Source organism: Anas platyrhynchos, chromosome W (genome assembly GCF_047663525.1).
Source record: "Anas platyrhynchos isolate ZD024472 breed Pekin duck chromosome W, IASCAAS_PekinDuck_T2T, whole genome shotgun sequence".
In the NCBI taxonomy this organism is placed as follows: Eukaryota; Metazoa; Chordata; class Aves; order Anseriformes; family Anatidae; genus Anas; species Anas platyrhynchos.
The window spans coordinates 3,467,813-3,488,126 of NC_092620.1; the positions used below are offsets into that span (position 1 = coordinate 3,467,813).

At 54.3% G+C, this 20,314-nt stretch overlaps 1 pseudogene; it reads left to right on the forward strand.

Annotated features, from left to right (window-relative positions):
- Positions 1–19,021, forward strand: part of LOC101795363 (talin-1-like) — a 42,927-nt pseudogene extending 23,906 nt beyond the window's left edge.
- Positions 19,022–20,314: the final 1,293 nt, after the last annotated feature.

Sequence of the window (20,314 nt, forward strand, 5' to 3'; positions counted from 1 at the left end):
GGGATGAGTCCTGAGGACCTGGTATCCCAAGGGCTCTTGAAAGTTCATTGTGTGATTAAAGCCTGGCAAGATATGCAGAAAATGCTTCAGAAGGTGGAGGGGATGTAGTGAACAGTCACTGGGGGACCCTCCTGCGGGAGGCCCTGGAGGTGTGTGTCTGGAGGGGAGATGAGAAGGAAAAGCAGAGAGCGAAACTAATGGTATTGACAGTGCAGTGGGTAGTGAGGCAGAGGGTTGGAGAAAGAGGAAGAAAATCTTCAGGAGGAGTCAGGGCCAGGATGGAAAGGAGAGGAAGAGAGATGAAGGAATGGCAGGCAAAGAAGGCTGCCTGTGTTGTAGCCTGAATCCTAGAAGAATAACAGTGTTATTAATGGAGTGCTCTCAGGCCCTGAGAGCAAACATATATTCACCTCTGACTGGAAAGACCCTGAAATGGGGGCGGAAGCAACAATATAGGTGGACAATTTTACTTCAGGGGTTTACAGGGCCACCTATCTATTTGGGTAAGTTCTAAAAAAGATTTTGGAGCAATTACAACCCCCCAAGGAGGTATTAATATTACAAATATGTGGATCGTTTTCTATTGTCAGGACAGGAGAAAAGAGTTGTGAAGAAAGCTACTAACAAGCTATTCAACTTTCTGGGAAAGCAGGGCTTGGGAGTATTAAAAAAAAATTACAATGTGTAGAAAGAGAAGTCAGGTATTTAAGGCATCTAATCTTTGAGGGAAAATGAAGAATAAATCCAGAGAGGATTCAGGGAAATGTTGAAAATTAAGAAAGAACTAAAAAGTTTTAAAGGAATGATTTTTTTAAGGAATCAGGTGCCATGAAGTCTGAAGGAAAATGGATACTCCCTGATGGGAGAGAAATGCTGAATAAAGTGATAATGAGGCAAATATTAACTGTTTTACATCAAAAGAGTCATTGGGAGGTGCAAGCAATGTGTGATGTTGTGCTAAGAAAGCATGTCTGTGTAGGAATATACACTTTAGGGAAGCACATATGCAGAGGATGTACTAGATGTCAAAAGGTAAATAAAAAGGTCTTCTGTAACCCATCTAGAGGGGGATGGGAGCCAGGGGTGTGACCTTTCCAAAGTATACAGGTAGACTTTACTGAGTTACTTGTTTGTCCTAATTGACCACGTGACTGGATGGGTGTAAAGCTTTACTGCAAGGGTTAAAGCAGGCCTTAGAGATTGAGTGGGATTTTCACAGCCCCTGGCACCCCGGCTCTTCTGGGAAGGTGGAGCGAATGAACCAGACATTAAAGAAGCAATTAACTAAACTAGTGTTAGAAACCCAACTTCATTGGGTAAAATGCTTACTCCTACAGGTTCAAACAGCACCAAGAAGGGATATAGGAATTTCACCATATGAGATGCTGTTCAGATTGCCCTATCTGGGCAGAAGGGATGAGATACCACAATTCAAAACAAGAGAGTTTTCTTAAGAACTGTATTCTGGGGTTGTCCTCTTCTTTGTCATCTCTCAGGACCTGTGGGTTGTTGGCTCAAACCCCACCTTTGGAATTCCCCATTCACCACCATCACCCAGGAAACCGGGTCCTGATTCGGACCTGGAAACGGTCAACTCCGGCCTGAATGGGAAGGACAATTACTAACCACTGAAACAGCTGTAAGAACTGTGGAAAAAGGTTGGACTCACTATACTCGAGTGAAGGCATCCGTCGACGCTAGTACCTGGGAAGCTGTTCCTACAGAAGACTTGTTGGAAGTTGAAATCGAAGAGAAAAATCTCATAGTGGACTCTGAGCAGGATAAAAGCTTACAATTGTAAACTAACCTTTTATTTTCACAGGTAACTAACGACTGTGACTTGTGATTGAGAGAAAGGCCAGATCTATAGCAAATTGCAGTGCTCCCAAGGGGGGGTTGTTATAGTAGTAGTGTACATCTTATTCTTTGTATTGATAATTATTTGGAAACCTAAGGTTTAAGAAGAATGACAGGGAAAAAATCGATGACTAATTTTGTTTTTAGTGATTCTAGGCCTCAGAGAAGGCCTTGGTCAATTGGCAACTTGGAAAAGGCATGACCAGATAATAGCAAAAACGGGATACCCCATCAAAATATGGGTGACTGTGACAGAGGGTTATGTACCACAAGCCGTCACGTTTGATGCTTGTGAGGAGTTAGCTTGTGGAGATTTAAATGCCCAACGACAATTGAGCAGAGAGAACAAATAACTGGGAGAGACCCAACAGCCAGACTGAGAATGTTTCCATATGGAAACAATCCTCTATTGCCATCAGAGAAAGGGAGAAACTCAAGGAGAAAACAGGAGAGAAAACAGGAGGCCCTCTGAAATGTGGCAGTTCAAACATTTGAGATTCAAACAGGGTATGGGGATGTGAATGCCTGGATAGAATGGGTCAAATATACCGTCCAGAGTCTCAACCGTAGCTACTGCTATGCTTGCGCCTCAGGATGACCGATTGCCCAGATAGTGCCCTTCCCATGGGGGTGGACCAAAGACTCCCAAGGGATGTGATGTATGCTTGCATTGTACCAAGAAAAGACTGCCTGGGGAAATGAGGCCTGTAAGTCTCTCTTTGCTGTTCCTTGTGTGATAGGGATATCAGGGCTCCCCCTGCATTCTCTACAGCTATAGGTAACCATACAGCTTGCCTCTCATGGCAGGGTGTGAGTGCTACCTGGCATCTGGGAGAATTTGCCTTGTGCTACCAAGGACTTGATGGGAAACTGCTCAAGACTAGAGATCCCCAGGGCAGATCTCTGGTGGTACGGTGGAGGGAAGATTTTACGGTCCACCCTACCATCTAATTGGGAAGGCACTTGTGCACTTGTTCAATTAGCTATACCCTATGTTATAAATGGCTCAGTCTTCAAATTAGGATTATAATCAAAGTTTACAATTTATTAAAGGAATAGAGGTAAGCAAACAGCGCTGGGTGCATCGGGAGTCTCCGCTCCACCAGGACGTTGTCTCCACTCCACCAGGATGTTGTTAATGTCCTTAATCTCCTGGCCACCTGGCCAGATATCAGGGGCTTGCATAGTGTCCCATTCAGAAGCCATAACAGTCACTAGTTGTTAGCAGTTGTTCTGAAACCCCCAGACATCAGAGACTTCAAAGAAAGAACATACAAATACAAATAGCTCTCTATTGACACTTCATGAATTGTTAAAACTTTCCTCACAGGCCATCCACAGAGACACTCCAGTCACATCTATAGCAGTGCTAAATCAACCACAAAGGAGGCAAAAAAGCTGTAACTGTTAGGAATAAGAGTTCGAAATCAGTAACAAAAGCAAATAGGCTCATGGATTTGAGGAATATTTCTGAAGATTTGATAAATTGACTATAATGAGGGGGAGACTGGGACACTGGGAGGAAAGGGAAGAAACCACATCTGTGGAAGAATTAAATTGCCAGTGCAGGACCCAGAGACAGACAGAACTGTCTCCATGTCCTCCAGCAAGCTGCTACTGGCAGCAAAGGCGCTTTCTGCTGACCCCACAGCCCCCAACCTCAAGAATCAGCTGGCAGCAGCTGCACGGTAGGAGGAACTACTCAGGTTGCATGGAGGGAGGTGGTCAAGTGCCAAAGTTTGTGCTGGGTCTGCAACTTCATGAGTCCTGGTGTTTGCCTCCATGGAGCTCAGCTTGCTATGGGGCCATCCTGAGACCATTTATCTAACGTCATACTGACCTTGTTGCTCTATCACAGTCTTATCAGAAGAGACAGACCCTTGGGCAGGCAGGAATGTCCTCCAGCCAGAACCTCTGCCCATTTCCTACACCAGGACATGTTCCACAGCCAGGTTAAGGTGTTTGCAATAGTGGTAGCTCTGGGCGGTGAAGTTGGCACTGATTCAGGTATGTCTCTCCCCTGTCCTGGCAGGGCTGTGACTGACAGCATTAATCAGCTGATCACCATGTGCATCCAGCAGGCATCAGGACAGAAAGAGTGTGACAATGCCCTGAGGGAGCTGGAGGTGAGAATTGGAGGCCAGGGGCTTGGATTTGGTTGGGTGCTGAGATGTCTGGGGTGGGGAGAGGAGCAGCTCCTCTGTGCCATAAGAGGCAGGAGAGAGCAAAAAGGAGCTGTGAGTGCAAGGTGTGGGATGTGGAGAGTGCAAACCCTTCCCCTCGACATGACACCCTTGTCTCTCTAGGCGGTGAAGGAGCTGTTGGAGAACCCCATCCAGGCTGTCAATGACATGTCCTACTTCAACTGCCTGGACAGTGTCATGGAGAACTCCAAGGTGAGTGTCTTCCTTTGGATTAGATGCTTGGCTGGTGGAGCACAGTGAGCTCTGAGGCTGGAGCACCAGGCAGGAGGTGGTCTCCAGCTGGTGGTTGTGTATCCTGCAGATGCTGGATGAGTCCATGGCTGGCATCTCCCAGAATGCCAAAAACAGCAAACTGCCCGAGTTCAGGGAGTCCGTCAGCGCTGCCTCCAAAGCTCTCTGTGGGCTGACAGAGGCAGCAGCCCAGGTGAGACGCGCTCAGTCCCATCCCCATGCATCGTGCCTGGTGCTGGGAGCCCTCTCCTGCCTCTGCCCTGGCACAAGCCCTCATTGCCTCTCTTGTGCTCGCAGGCTGCCTACCTGGTGGGAGTTTCTGATCTCAACAGCCAGGCTGGACAGCAGGGCTTGGTAGACCCCACTCAGTTTGCCAGAGCTAACCAAGCCATCCAGATGGCCTGCCAGAACCTAGTGGACCCTGCCTCCACACAGTCACAGGTGAGTATGAGGTGGGGCACCGTGATGGGCATTTTCTTGCCTAAAAGGGAGTGTTGCAAGAGTGGGGAGATGCTGTGGATCCTGCCTCGATCTTCTCTTCTCCACAAGTGCTGTCAGCAGCCACCATTGTGGCTAAGCACACCTCGGCTCTGTGCAACACGTGCCGCCTGGCCTTCCGCACCGCCAACCCCGTTGCCAAGCGGCAGTTTGTCTAGTCGGCCAAGGAGGTGGCCAACAGCACCGCCAACCTGGTGAAGACCATCAAGGTGTGTTGGGGCAGCATGGGTGGCCCTGCAAGAAGCAGGCGGAGTAGAGATGGGAGGGTAGGTGGGATGTGGGGCATGCTCAGGGCTGGATAACTGCTCACTCTCTCCTGCACACCAGGCCCTGGACGGCACCTTCAATGAGGAGAACCGGGAGCGGTGCCGCACCGCCACAGCTCCTCTGATAGAGGCCATGGACAACCTGACAGCCTTCGCCTCCAACCCGGAGTTTGCCACTGTTCCTGCCCAGATCAGTTCTGAGGTGGGGTGCCGCCGGGGCAGGGAGGAGTGGCCTGCCTGTGGTGGGAGCTGCTGCAGGGTGGGGAGGAGCTGCATGCCTCAGCGCCAGTCCCTGCGGAGCGTGGGATGGGACCCAGAGCAGAGCTGATGTCTGGAGGGTGCAATGAGGAGGCAGCAGCGAGCGTTGGGCATCAAGAGACTGCTCCTGGGTGAGGAGAAGGGGTAACTTCCCATGCATGCCTGTCCATCCATGTCACTGGGCCACCATCTCCCTGCACAGGGATGCAGAACCATGGAGCCCATCGTCTCGTCTGCCAAGACCATGCTGGAGAGCTCTTCTGGCCTCATTCAGACTGACCGCTCCCTGGCCGTTAACCCCAAGGACCCACTGCAGTGGTCGGTGCTGGCCAGCCACTCTCGCACCGTCTCAGACTCCATCAAGAAGCTGATCACCAACATGAGGTGAGGGCAGGCTAGGACCCTCTCAGCCAGTCTGGTGTGCTTGGCCAGAGCCCCCACTGACCAGTACCCCCAGTTGGACTCATTCCAAGATGATGTTTTGGCTCATCTTGCTCCTGTTCTCCTTGCTGTTGCAGGCAAGGGATGGGATGGAAGGTGCTGTCCTTCTTGCAGCACTGAAATGGTTTGATGGGAGACACATGCTGGTGAGCACGGGCTGGTGGGGCTGTGGGGCCTGGCTCTAACACCAGATTGCTTGAGGAGAGGGGTCCTGCCCCCCACAAGCACCAGTTGAGTTGTGTGGTAAAGGGGTGGCGTAGCACCAGGCAAGCCTGGTACAATGCTAATCCATCTGTCACGCAGGGACAAAGCTCCTGGACAGAGGGAGTGTGATGAGGCCATTGACATCCTGAACAGGTGTATGCAGGAGGTAGACCAGCCCTCCCTTGAAGCCAGCAGCTGGCCCCTCGAGAAGGCATCTCCCAGGAGGTAAGTGGGGGGCAGCAGCATCCTTTTCTGGAGCCCCTGCTGGCTTCCTCTGCTTTCACACAGGGCTTTGGCAACCCTCCTTGGGTCTTTAGCAGGAGGCCTGCATCCATCCAGTCTAGTGCTGGATAGAGCAGCTTTGTTCCAAGCTTTGTGTCCTTGCTGCATGTCTGTCTCAGTGAAACAGAGCAGGGCTGTGCTGCACCTGGGAAGGGCTGTCTGGTCACACAGCCCTTAGAGACAGAGCTTGTTTAGCGATGAAATCAGGAATTCGGAGCCTTGCTTAATGGCAGCAGGTTAACTCCTCTCTAGCAGAGCTCAGTGAGGCCAGCCTTGCCATGCACTCTCTTTGCAACAGGCTTTACACAACCAGATGATTACAGCTGTGCAGGAGATCAACAATCTGATTGAGCCCGTGGCCAGTGCAGCGTGGGCTGAGGCCTCACAGCTGGGACACAAGGTAATGGGAGGGGAGGGATGGGGAGAGGGTGTTCAGGCACCAGGCGTATGGAGGAGTCCACATTAGGAGGAGAGGTTTTGACCAGCGTGTGCTAGGAGCTACTGACACTGCTCTTCCCTAGGTGTCCCAGATGGCTCAGTACTTTGAGCCGCTCATTTTGGCAGCTATCGGTGCTGCCTCCAAGACACCCAACCACCAGCAGCAGATGAACCTCCTGGACCAGACCAAAACGCTGGCTGAATCTGCCCTGCAGATGTTGTACACCACCAAGGAGGCTGGTGGGAACCCCAAGGTGAGCAGGAGGTGCATGTGGCAACAGTGTGAGCCTCAGACATTTGTCACATGTCATACATGCATGCTGGGCACCAAAATCCCTAGCAAGTGTCTGGTGTCCCTGCTGGGGGGGCAGCTTCCTTCTCTCATTCCATCTCCTCCTTGCAGCAAGCTGCCCAGACACAGGAGGCTCTGGAAGAAGCTGTGCAGATGATGAAGGAGGCTGCGGAGGACCTGACCACCACACTGAACGAGGCAGCCAGCGCTGCAGGTGTTGTTGGGGGCATGGTGGACTCCATCACCCAGGCCATAAACCAGGTGAGGGGAACACAGAGAGGGATGGGGCTGAAGGAAAGGAGAAGTCAGAGTCAAACCCTATGTGGGACTTAGTTGTTTCTTGTCTTCCTTGGGATGCTGGCTCTGAGTCCTGCTTGGGAAGGAGAGGCACTGCACTTGAGCAACCAAAGAGGCAGGGAGAGATGCAGGAAGATATTTAGATCTTTCCCCATTGGAGTTCTGGGGGCCAGTCTGGGGAGGGAGTGCCCAGGGCCATAGTGGGCATAACCCCAAGCAGGGAAGCACAAGTCTCTTGCCGTGCTGTAGTCAAGGAGTGTCTCTGGGCAGGGGCTGGAGCCAAACTCTCCTGATGTTCTCTTGCAGTTGGATGAGGGGCCAGTGGGCGAGCCAGAGGGGACCTTTGTGGACTACCAGATCACGATGGTGAAGATGGCCAAGGCTATTGCAGTGACTGTGCAGGAGATGGTGGGTGCAGGGGCCAGTAAGGCTGCCACTGCACTCCTATTCACCCCCACTCGAGACAGGAAGCAGAAAGTGGTGCTGCAGTATCACCCAGGCAGGGCAGCTGTCCTCCTTGCTTACCTGTCCTACCATAGGGCCCACCTGAGCCCTGTTCTTCTTCCATCGGCAGGTCACCAAATCCACCACCAACCCGGACGAGCTGGGCATACTGGCCAACCAGCTGACCAACGACTATGGGCAGCTGGTGCAAGAGGCCAAGCCAGTGGCGCTCACCGCTGAGACCGAGGAGGTGAGAGGGTTGGTGGAGAGGAGCTGGGTGGGGTGGTTGGTGTGTCCCATCAGGTATGATGGGTGCAGGGGTTAGTTCCCTTCAGGCTCTCTCATGCACCCATTTGCCTCCAGATAGGCTCCCACATCAAGTGCCGGGTCCAGGAGCTGGGTCACGGCTGCACCACCCTGGTGACCAAGGCTGGAGCCCTGCAGTGTAGCCCCAGCGATGCCTATACCAAGAAGGAGCTTATAGAGAGTGCGTGCAAGGTCTCCAAGAAGGTGAGCTGCCCCAAGGGTCCCAGAGCAGGTAACAGGAGAGTGGAGGCAGGCGCTGGGAGGAATGCCAGATTGAGCCATGTGCCCTTTGAGCCTCCACCTTGGGTTCTCTTGTTGTCCTGCTGGGCTCTGTCTGCTCTCTGTGCCATGCTTGCCCTGGCACAATTCAGCTGGTGGGGCGTGGGACGGGTTCCCTTCCTGGCACCATAACAACAACTTGCGCTGCAATGGGTAACTGCAATGGCCAGGTGCTACCTGCTGAAGTGCTGGTAATGGCCTGCTGAGAAAGACTGTTCCACACCTTGGTGGCAGCCCAGGGCTCTCTAAATCAGCCATAGAAGAGGTGTGTGTAGCATTTGCTGCGTCTCTAGTAAGCCTGCAGCTCATGCTAGGTGATCAATATCCCCAGCGTCTTTTGCTAGTACAATGGAAAGCATCCTGCCCATCAGCCAGTCTAAAAAGCACAGTGATTAATAACATACAAAAAATAGTTTAAAAAATCCAACTGATAAGGGTAGAGCTGCAATGCTTGCAAGCAAGATTACAAAAGCAAAACAAACGCTGGTTCATACTGTCTGGCACGTCTGCATGCCCAGGGCCTCTTGTAGGTTCTTTCTTTCCAACCTTACTTTCCATCAGGAAACTTACTCTCTTATGAGTGCTTGCCAAAGTGCAGAAATTGAATTTAGCGCTTACAGAAGGAATGAGCTGTAACATTCTGATAAGGTGCTAGCCGTATTTGTTTGGAAAGTAGCAGAGTCCAATGTCTCCTGCACCCCCAAGCATGATAGGTATGAGATAAAAATAAATGGAAGCTAAGAAGGGGTGTCCAGACCATACAATTCCTGAGACCTCTCCTTGGATTGATTTATCCTGGGGAGGTGTCAGAGGTGTGTGGTGGGGATTGCATGAACCTGCTCTGCCTCACTCAGTCACCCTGCTTGTACCATGCAGGTGTCCCATGTACTGGCAGCCCTGCAGGCTGGAAACCGTGGGACGCAAGCCTGCATCACCGCTGCCAGCGCTGTCTCTGGCATCATCGCTGACCTCGACACCACCATCATGTTTGCCACAGCAGGGATCCTCAATCAGGAGAACTCGGAAACCTTTGCTGACCACAGGTACCAGGGTGGGGGGTAAAACACCTTGGCCAGCCCCTGCTCAGCTGAGGATAGGTGGGGCAGGCTCTGTCCCTCTGTCTTGCATCTTTGTAAGCTGTGGACCAGCTCCAAGGAGACCTGCAAGTTCGGGTCATACTGGCTGTTTCCCCCTCCAGCTCATACAGATGAAAGGCAGGGAGCAAGGAGCACATGTGCATGTAGAGGCAGATGTTTGTCTGTCATTACTTAGCACCTTGTGCACGCACACCTCTGCAGGGCTGCATCCTCTCTGACTCCCTTCTTCTCACCAGGGAGGGCATCTTGAAGACAGCCAGGGCACTGGTGGAGGACACCAAAGTGCTGGTACAGAACGCCATGGCCAACCAAGAGAAGCTAGCCCAGGCTGCCCAGTCCTCTGTGACCACCATCACCCACCTGGCAGAGGTGGTGAAGCTGGGTGCTGCCATCCTGGGATCTGAAGACCCAGAGACTCAGCTAGGATGGGGTGTCTGTGGTGAACAGAGGCTGCTTATAGTTTGTGTGAAGGGGTTGGAGCTGAGGGTAAAAGGTCATCTGGTGCTCTGGGCTGGACTCTGCACATCTTGGAGAACACTGGCTGAGCTTTGCCTGCTAGCAGAACTGGCTGATTTGAACTCCATGTATATGGCATGTTCTGGGGTGCCCTAATTTTCTGCTGCTGGGCCACACCACCTACAGCCTGACTGTGACCACAGCAAGCCATGACCCTGGTCTTGCTCTTCCTAGGTGGTTCTGATCAGTGCTGTGAAGGATGTGGCCAAGGCACTTGGGGACCTGATCAGTGCCACCAAAGCAGCTGCTGGCAAAGCTGGGGATGACCCCACTGTCTACCAGCTGAAGAACTCTGCCAAGGTCTGCACTGGGGCACAATGGGGAGAAGGGAATGGGGCAGGAGGGCTAGAAAAAGCAGGAAGGTGCTTCTGTGCCTGTCTAGGGATGGGAGGACAACTGGGAGGTAGTCAGGGCAAGGGGACACATAAAAGGTAGGGCATAACACAAAGTGGGAGATCAAAATGAGGTGGAGTATGGAGAAGGAAGGGACAGTTTGGGACCAAACCACAAAGGGAGGGACAGGTGCTGGCAGCGTTCCAGAGCTTTCTTGGGGCTTTTTCCCAGTTCTGTTCTCCCTTCCACAGGTGATGGTCACCAACGTCACTTCCTTGCTGAAGACGGTGAAGACTGTCGAGGACGAGGCCACGAAAGGGATGCGTGCGCTGGAGGCCACGATAGAGCACATCCATCAAGAGCTGGTGGTGAGTACAGCCACAGCATTGCGGCTGGCCTCCTGCCCTCCTGCTGCCCTGCGCCTCACCCGACTCTCTGTTCTCAGGTCTTCTCCTCCCCAGTGCCTCCTGCCCAGGTCTCGACCCCAGAAGACTTCATCCGAATGACAAAAGGCATTACGATGGCCACGGACAAAGCTGTGGCCGCTGGCAACTCATGTCGGCAGGAGGATGTCATCGCCATGGCCAATCTGAGCCGCTGTGCCATCGCAGATATGCTGCACGCCTGCAAGGTGCCGCGTGGGTAGTCAGGGGACATGGGGCTGGCACAGGTTTGGGGGGACAAGCCGGGTGCCCTCCACGAGCCCCATTGTGGCAGGGGAGGCGTCTGGATGCGAATCGCTATCTTTGGGTTCCAGGAGGCTGCCTACCACCCAGAGGTGAGCGCGGACGTGCGGCAGTGGGCGCTGCGCTTTGACAGGGAATGTGCTGGTGGCTACCTGGAGCTGCTGGAGCACGTGCTGGTGGTTAGTGTCCCCAGCCCCATTCCCATGTTTTGCTGAGGCCACCCATAGATACCGGGGTGCTCCCCAGATCCCCAACTTCCTATGGGCTCTGCAGCTCTTCCCTCTGAGGTCTTTTAGTGTGCTCCCCCTTACTGCCTGTCCCTGAAGCACCCAAGGTGAGTCCTGCCATGGGGCTGAGCACAGGGGAGGAGGTAACATGCAGTGGCCACTGGCATGCAGGTCGTGCTGCCTGTCCTTCAGGTCCTGACATAAAGGAGAGACCTGCTGGCTGCCTTGAGACTGCACAGCTCTTCATTGCTGCAGTGCTCTGGGCTAATGCTGTTAAAGTTGCTTTGACCTGACCTAGACATTTGATGTCAAAATCATCTTGAAAAAGCAGGTGCCAGATTCCTCTTCCCTTCCTTGCCCCTGTACCTAGCGTGTGGCTCACCTCCATCCCCATGATGGTCCCATACAGGAAAGGAGCACCTCCCATGTTCCCTGATTGCTTAGGCAGGCAAGGTGAGGAGGGATGGGAGGGCTGCCTATAATTACTTACAGAAGCAGATGTCAGAGTGATCAACAAGCTCTGAAGAAAAGTATTTGGGTAACAACAGATGGAGATTAACTGGCCATAAACAGAGGCTGGAAATTTACAACACAGGAACAGAATCCTGAAGCAGCTTCCATTATGAGTAGTGGGAATGAGAAACTTAGCCAGTGTGAAAACAGAGCTCATTAAGCTTACACAAGAGTGTGCGAGACAGGCAGTGCCTGCAGTGGCAGAGGTGTTGACTGCAAAGGCCAGCTGCACTCTTTTGATCCAGTCTTCCTCCAGCTTAGTCCTCCCGAGTACTTCAGTTGGCTGCTTTAATTAGCTATCCTACAAGATCAGTGTAGTTCATATGAAGCGAATTAAGGCTAGATTAACCAAGAGTTGGGAAGAAAGGATTCAGTGAAGTGCTTCCAGTGGTTTGCATTCTTGGCAAGATTGTAAGAGCTGATCCTGCTGCAAGGATGCACAGAATGTGTGCCTGTAGATCTGATGATAGCCCTGGACCTGAAGCAAGGAAAAAGAGCAAGCATGGGGTCAGTTATGCAGCATGATTTCACTAGGTTGGTTAAAAGGGGATTAAAAACAAAGAGGGAGGTAGGCAGGACCCAAGGGCTAGAAATTGAAGCCAGACGGGGGAAATCAAAGGATGGTTTTATCTGAAAGACATAACCATTGGGATACAGTTACAAAGAGCAGTGAGTTTTTCATACTCTGCATCTAGATCAAATTTCTTTCTGGAAGATGCTTTAGTCACACATAAGTCATCGCAGCCAAGACTGAAATGCTAGGTGAAATTCTCTGGGTGACCTGTTGTTAACAGATGATTGGGCTAATGACATACTGTGGCAGTGCCCAAGGTCAGACTACTTGCAGAAGCATGTTATTCCACTGCATTTTGGGTGTAAGCTTCCATCTGTCATGCAATGTCTCCTGAATATCATACATGCAGTCCATCCCATGAAATATTCATTGGAGGTACATCTTAGTAAGCTTATGGCCTCTAGAAAGAGACCATTTAGCAATTTTAAAAATCTTGTCAGAGCAGATGATAGACTTAATAATACTGCTTTTTGTCCAGACATGCTCACGAGGGCAAATTGGCCATTGCTGTCAGCTTGGGGGCTCCCTGCCATATGCAACTGCCATGACTTTGCTGGGATGGCCCCACACAAGTCCCAAATAAAGTCAGGAACCCTCCAGACTCTGCAGCACTGTGGTCTGTGAATGCAGGAAGCCAGCACAGAGGTCACATTTATGGGAGGGCAGCAGGTTCCCGGAAGGCAGCAAGCAGAAGGGATGAGGAGGTGCTGATGGGGCAGTCTGCAGCGCTGAGCCCTGCCCCACATTGAGGGATGTAGAAGAGAAGGTTATGGACAGGATACTGCCTTACCCCCCAGCATCAGTGAAGACTGTTGCTGTATGTATGCTGGATCTGTCCCTTTGGGAACCAACGCCTCAGCGTGCGAGCAGAAGTGGTTAGAGTTCAAGAGAGTTATTTGTCTCGGAATGGAAAACTTGGCTCCCAGCAAAAGAGTAAGCCAGCAGCGTATTTCACTGGGGAGGGGAAGGAATTTGAACCTCCATGGGGACTTGTTATTTAATAACAATAGGTCTCCATCACCAAAAGCAGAGAAATGCAGGGTGAGAACTGCAGTTAAAGAGTTCAGGGTGGGGAGAAATGAGGTGCCAAGCGGGGTGAGGAGGAGAGCCGCTCTGGGTGCGGGTGCCTCCTCCAGCCCTGGGAGCCTCAGGAGCCTGTCCATCAGGAATTATGCAGGGCTGAAGTATGAAGTGGTGATGGTAGCAGGGCCTGGAACCTCTGAGCCTTCCTCCCCACCTCTCCATCTCACCTCCTTCACCCCACCCCATGCGTATCCCCATTGCCTGCACGTCTCTGCCAGAGCATTCACTGCTTTCTTCTCTCTTCTCCATCCTCCCCCATCAGCTGGTGAGTAAAGTGACACTTGGTGTGCCTGCCAGTGTCTAACCTCAGCATGAGCAGCGTGTCTGTGTTCCCAGCCCGGCACTGGGGTGGCGCTGTGCCTACGTGGTTTGGGGCAGGACCCCGCTGTCTGTGTCTGTACTCATCCCTGCTCAAGCTAATGTGTGGCCTCTGGTGTGCTGTAGTGTGTGCATGCCTGCCCTCCATCCCAGCTGCAGGGGGGATCTTCTGGGAAGGGGACATGTCCCTGCAGGGGCTGGGACCTGGCTCCAGGGTCCTTCCGTGCCCAGCTTGTGTTTGCAGATGAATCTCGGAAAGGGGAACGGTGAGGGGGGATGGCTTTCTGGAGCTTGAAGTGCTTTGAAGAGGGGAGAAAAGGAGATCCTGGGGGGCAGCTGCTGAGTGCTGGAAGGACCCTGACTTGAACTGAGGACCTTGGTGCTGCAAGATGTCCCAGAAGCCATGGACTGAACAGGGCCAAGGAAAAGGAAAAGATCATCCTGTCCCCACACAGGAGGAGACCAGCCAGCGTCGCTTGAGACAGGATGGCAAACAGTGAACAATACATACTCACAGGGGGTGGGGGTTCTCTTTCTGTGGGGGGAGCACCTCAAATGGACTTACAGGGTCCCCTTGTTTTGCAGTGGCACCAGCAGCAGCCTGAAATGTGTGGCTGCTGGTGCCATGGGCCCTAGGTGGGACTGGTGGTACTTTTTCAGGCAGATGAATTCTGGGGGCGAGGGGCAAAACAGGGTCAGAAGGAGCTGCCAGGTAGGGTCCACCCTCTGCTTTGTGATCTCCCTAAGGTGCTTAGACCTGCTCCTTTCCCCCAGATCCTGCAGAAGCCAACCCACGAGCTGAAGCAGCAGCTGGCTGGGTACTCCAAGCGGGTGGCCAGCTCTGTCACTGAGCTCATCCAAGCAGCTGAAGCCATGAAAGGTGAGTTCCATGGCTCTGTCCACCTTCAGGACAGCATCTAAGCCTGGGGCTCAGCAGCTGATGGGAGGAGGTAGGGTGGATCAGAAATGAAGCCATATGTGGCTTTAACCTGTTTTGTTTTCTGTCTTCTCTAGGGATGGAGTGGGTTGACCCAGAAGACCCCAAGGTCATTGCTGAGAACGAGCTGCTGGGGGCAGCGGCTGCCATTGAGGCTGTATCTAAGAAGCTAGAGCAGCTGAAGCCAAGGGCCAAGCCTAAGGTAGCATGGGGTACTGAGCCCCACCTGAACCCCCTCTGGGGCAGGCCCTTCTCTCCTGAGTCCCACAGCCATCACTCCTGTCCCCAGCTCTACGTGTGCCCCCCTCAGCCCCCTGCCACCTTCCTGGCAGCCCCGTGTAGGACTCACGCTCCTGTTTTTGTGTACAGCAAGCAGATGAGAGCCTGGACTTTGAGAAGCAGATCCTGGAAGCTGCCAAATCTATTGTGGCAGCTATGAGTGCCCTGGTGAAGGCAGCCTCAGCAGCCCAGCGAGAATTAGTGGCCCAAGGAAAGGTAAGGCTGGGAAGGGGAAAGAAAGGAACAGTGTGTGAGTCAGTACCAAAGCACTGTGTGCACAATTTGTGGGGTCCTGGGCTGACCCCTTGGAGGTGGGCTTGCTCAGAGACATTGAGGTGAAGGTGGGTGGGATGTTCTAGCAAGGACCCTGGGGCTGAAGTTGGCAAGATGCAGAGCTTTCACGGAACAGGCAGGTGGATCTAGGACTGTGGTGGGCTCCCTCCCTTCTCCAGTGGCTGCCCGCAGCCCTCGTGCTTCACTAGTCCTCTCCTGCCTCACAGGTGGGAGCCATCCCAGCCAACGCAGTGGATGATGGGCAGTGGTCCCAGGGACTCATTTCAGCCGTGAGTATCAAGGTCGTGTAGTGCCTGTGGGGCAGGGGACATCTTCCCTTGTTCTTGCTCCAAAAAGGGGGATGTGCTGCCCTTGTGGGATGCCTCCATGGAGGAGGCATCCCCACTGCTTGCTCCCTCTCCCACCAGCTGGGATATGGCATGAAAACTGATTGATTGTCCCCATCCCAAGCCCTATGTCCTCCCTGGGACCCTCTCCTGGGAGGCTCCCACACCCCTCTGACACTCTCTTGCTGCAGGCATGCATGGTGGCTGCTGCTACCAACAACCTGTGTGAAGCTGCCAACGTGGCAGTGCAGGGCCACGCCAGTGAGGAGAAGCTCATCTTGTCAGACAAGCAGGTGGCTGCCTCCACAGCACAGCTCCTGGTGGCCTGCAAGGTGAAGGCTGACCATGACTCAGATGCCATGATGAGGCTCCAGGTGAGTCCCAGGCTGCCTTTGAGCCCCAGCTGCCTCCTCCAGGCTCCTGAACACCCATGTGGGTGCTTGAAGGGTGGGTGGTGGTGAGAGGGGGCATGTGGGACTGTGGGATGAGGCCATGGCACAGAGGAAGCATCTCCACAAGGTTGTGCTCCCTGCCTGCATACTGTCAGTGGTTCACTTGGATGCAGGCTCCATGTAGCTTGGACCTTAGTTAGCTGTATGCATGCATAATTCTGGGCTCCTGTCCACCAGGCTGGGATTGCTGAGCCGGGAACATTCAGGGCTGATGGTCTGGCTTGAGAATGCCTGAAATGTGTTCACCGAATCCCTGGCATTAATGTCTGGGGACATATTTTGTCATAGGAGATTAACCCTCCGTGACCATGGCATGGAGGTTAATGCTCACATACTGGGGGTTAACACAAGGATCCCAGTGGGACCTTGGGTGTGGCACCTCAGGGCAAAATCTGGGACAGGTCAGCCAGGCTGCCCTGAAGTCCCTGCCCTGCTACTCAGAAGGGAGCAGAGTGAGGGAAGCGCCACAGGAGCCTGACTGGGAGCAGCAGCGCCTGAAATGGTCATGAGCAGTGATGCTGGCAGCAAGCCATCCTCAGGGATCTCTGCCTGCAGCTCCCACCTCTCCCGGCCACCTCTCCTGCCCTGCTGGGACAGGGCTTCCCCTGCCAAGGCAGCAGTTGTGCCCCAGGCTTAGGATGCTGTTTCCCCACCTCTTTCCCACTCCAGGCCGCCGGCAACGCCGTGAAGAGAGCATCAGATAATCTGGTGAAGGCAGCACAGAAGGCAGCTGCCTTTCAGGACCACGATGAGACTGTGGTGGTGAAGGAGAAGATGGTGGGGGGAATTGCACAAGTGAGGAGTGGGGCTACTCCAGTGGGGCAGGGGGAGCTTTGGCTGCCACCACTACAGCCATGTCCTGCCATCCACCAACACAGAGTATGTTCCCAAAGAGCCTCAAAACAATGCTGCAGACAGGGAAATGGCACCCATCCCACCCAGCTGGGCTTTGCAGTCTTCCTGCTGCTTGTAGCTGCGGGCACAGCCAGTGAACATGCTCATCCTGATGTCCTAACAGTGTAACACCCTGCCTTCTTGGTGTGACACCTGTGCCATACCAGCATCCAGGATGCGTGCAAAGGGCAGAGCATTGCATAAGGGATGGGTGCAGCCCAGTGTGGGGTGGCACAGGTTCCATCTCTGCCTCCTGGATGTGAGACCTGCCTGCAGGGCACATTGCACTTTCCCATGTCTCCCAAGGAGCATGGTCTGGGATGCAGGGACTGCTCTGGAACCACGAGGTGGGAGGGGATGGGAGGGCGCAGAGCAAGGTGTGCTCTCTGTCACTGCCATGGGCTGCTGAGACATCTCACTGTGTTCCCTTAGCAAATCATTGCAACCCAGGAGGAGATGCTGCACAAGGAGTGGGAGCTGGAGGAGGCATGCAAGAAGTTGGCTATGATCCGGCAGCAGCAGTACAAGTTCCTGCCCTCCGAGCTGCAGGAGGAGGAGCAGAACTGAGCCCCACGCCACCGCTCTGTGCCTGGGCAGAGACTTCCTGCCATTCACTGCACAGACTGCTGACGACGGCTCCTATTTAAGACACCCCACCTCGAGCAACGCCGGGCTGCCTCGGGTAGACTAGAGCCCTGCCTGCACCAGCGCACCAGGACTAACCCATACACTGCGCAGCACTGCCCCGAGCAGGTACCACACCAGCATCTCCGCTTCGCCACCCAGCCCGCCTTCCCACGCGCCCGCGCCAGGGCCCAACCAGCACCCCTGTAGGGGGCTGCTAGGAGTGGGACCTGTCCTGGACCGGCTCAGGGTGCCCCTGCTGCTAGCCCCAGTTGCAGGGACATAGGGCTCCCTCCTGTGGTGGGTCCCGGCCCTCCAGACCTTTCAGAATTTTTCTTGTGCCTTTGTTGTTCCTTCTCTAGCTCCTTTCTTCTCCCTCCTCCAGGTAGGAGAGGGGAAGGCTGGTGTCTTGCCCTATCTTGTACGCTGCTCTGCACCTTCCTTTGCTACGCTCTTGCACAGAGCCGCCTTTCACCTCTGTTGCCTTACTGCTGGCTGAATTGCCCACCCCTCTTCCTCTGCAGCATCCCCAGGAGGCACTGAACCACCCCAGAGCATCCTCTCCAGTCTGGGCTTCTTGCTGGAGGCCCAGGCTCACCACCACAGTGCCTCTGCTCAGGGCTGGTGCAAGATGGCTTTGCCCCAGAACTGGTCTCCCCCACCTTGTCCCCTTTTCTGAGGATCCTGCCTCTCTGCCCTCCTCCTTTTCTTTCCCAAGTGCCTGCATTGTTTTCCAAGATTTTCCAGTATTCTTTATAACTTCTAAATGTCTGTAGTATTGAGCCTGCAGCTTTCAAAGTTCATTTATCTCCTTGTTCACGTCATCCCCACTAACTGCCTGCAGCCCAGTGCCTGTCCAGGGGCCCGGAACTCCTCACCCCTCCATGGCTCCAGGACCCTATCCCTCCCCTTGCACTTGCTGAGGTTTCTCTCAGTATTTTGATACTTTAAGCATCCCCTATTACACATAGAAGGAAGCCAGCTCTCCCTGAGGCTCTAGGGTGCGGTAGGGGGATGAGGATGGCTCCTTGGGAAGATGCCTTCATCAATAAAAAAGGATTTTCTGCTTTCTCCGTGCATATGTCGATGGGGAGGTGCAGGGAAGGGGAGATTGCAACCCAAGGAGGTGGCCAGCATCTGTTTGGGTCTGCTAGGTTGACCTGGGGCACTGGGACGGTGCAGGGTGGCCCCAAGGAGTAGGGCTGGTGGGCAGGGGTGCTGCAGACCCCACCGCGGGCTGTGTGAGGGGACTGCCAGCCCTCCTTGGTGGTGGTGGGGAAGCGCAGTGCGGGTGCTTATACAGCATGGAAACTATTCGAGACATGTCCAGGAGCGGCACTCAGCTGTCCGGACCCCTTCTGCCAGCCATGTGCAGTCCTTGCAGGTGCTGCCGGGGGCCAGGGAGGATTTTGTTGCTAGGGGATTTGAGGGCCGGCCGGGCTTCAGCGCAGCAACTGCCCCTGGGGCTTTGCACTCCTGGCCCCATTCCTGCAGCCAGCTGAAAATATCCCTGGGCAGGGCAGCAGGAGGGGGTGCAGGTGGGTCATCCCCCAGTATGCTGACCCCCCCAAACCACCCCGGTTGTGGCTGCGGCCGTCTGCGTGCCAGAGGGCCAGGAATGTGGCCTGAGCTTTCCTGGCTGCTGGTGCTGAGCTCAGGCCCTGAAATAGCCCCCTGGGGCTGACCTGTGCAGGTGGCAGCTGCCCCAGCTTGGCTACTTCCCCACCTGCTCCCATGCCATCACTCAGCTGGGTTTGGGGAGACCCGAGTGGTGGAAGGGATGCTGTGGGGCGGAGTGGGGACACTTCTTTCCCTGCGATCTGTCCCCTGCACCCTGCATCCCCCCCTCCCCAGAACATACCAGCACCAGCAAACACTCAAGAGGCTGAGTTGCCCTGTGAGTATTGCATGTCACAACTCTGCAAGGCCTTTGCTTGGGGCGGGGGGGCATGTTGTGGGGCTTGGGGCTGTTCTGGGTCCCCCCACAGCACAGCAGCATCCCACAGCATCCCAGCTGAGCCTGGGGTACTGGCACGCCCAGGGTGCTAAGATGCTGTCCCCCCTCACCTGGGACATTCTCCCATGGTGGCCTGTTTCCAGGGCAGATTTGTGCCTCCCACAGGAATCCTAGCCCTCCCAGCTGTCCCCTGACAATCTGTGCTGACCTGACCTGGCACCAGGCTCCCACCCAGGTACAACCAGACATGGGACCCTCTGATCGCACAGCAAGGAAAGCAAGCAGGCACGTCCCACCCTGCCACCCCTGGACCTGGGCAGGGGGCTGCCAGCAGTGGGGACCCCTGGCCACATCCTCTGGACGAGGGGAGGAGACACAGATCCCAGCACTAAATCCATGTGGGAGGGACATGGGGCAGGATTCAGCCTGTCCAGAGCTCCGGCCCCATAAATATTTCTGGCTGGATTGTGGGGGGTATTTTTGCACACAGGTTCCAGCAGGCACAAGTGGTGCTTGGACTTGGGACACCTCAGTCACAAGGTGCCAGCGGCCCAAATTTGTCTGGGCTTGGGAAGCTGCAGCCCGGCTCATCAGGAACTCCTGGGATGGGATGAGGCTGCAGCACAGGTGGCACCCAGGGACATACCGTTAGCAGGAAAAGCCTTTCCCCAGGAGGGCACTCAGACCCCAGAGCAGGGAACGGAGAGGGGATGTGCACCCCTTGCACCCATTTGTCCTGGCGGCCACCCTGGAGGATGGCTTCGAGGGCAGGCTCACAGATGGGGTCACCCTGATGGCCCCAGCTGCCTGGGGAACTGTGTTCCTTGGGGGGGGGGGGACACGATGATGACACATTTAAAAGCCCCCATCCCTTTCCTGGCTCCTCACATCATGCACATCACCAGCT